The 342-nt window shown below is 40.1% G+C and overlaps 1 protein-coding gene across 1 annotated transcript in view; it reads right to left on the reverse strand.

Annotated features, from left to right (window-relative positions):
* The window catches only part of LOC119594905 (ADAMTS-like protein 4), a gene marked incomplete at its 3' end in the record, with an annotated part of 55,185 nt that overhangs the window by 474 nt on the left and 54,369 nt on the right, over positions 1–342 (reverse strand).

A 342-nucleotide genomic window follows, 5' to 3' on the forward strand; every position in this document is an offset into this window, starting at 1 on the left:
GACAAAGAGACACCAATGAATTTCGCTCTTTATCTCGGTGTCTCGTTTGCATAAATCCACAACATCGTCCATTTTTAACGCATACATCCTTCCTACATTCCCAGTTTCCTAACTTTGAAATAACACTTGAAGAGAGAGAGAAAAAAAAGTAAAACAGTTTTAAAAATCACGAAATTCCATCTCCTCGAAGATACAGCATAAGGAAAATTCTTTTCGTGATTGGAATATATCTTGATAGGTTTAATCAGGAAGGAGTTTGGGGACAATCAGCCTGACTGCATCCGCCCCCCCCCCGTCCCCCTCCCTTTGTAATTGGATCCCTAGATTATAATCACGGTAGAA

Source organism: Penaeus monodon, chromosome 34 (assembly GCF_015228065.2).
Source record: "Penaeus monodon isolate SGIC_2016 chromosome 34, NSTDA_Pmon_1, whole genome shotgun sequence".
Taxonomy (NCBI): domain Eukaryota; kingdom Metazoa; phylum Arthropoda; class Malacostraca; order Decapoda; family Penaeidae; genus Penaeus; species Penaeus monodon.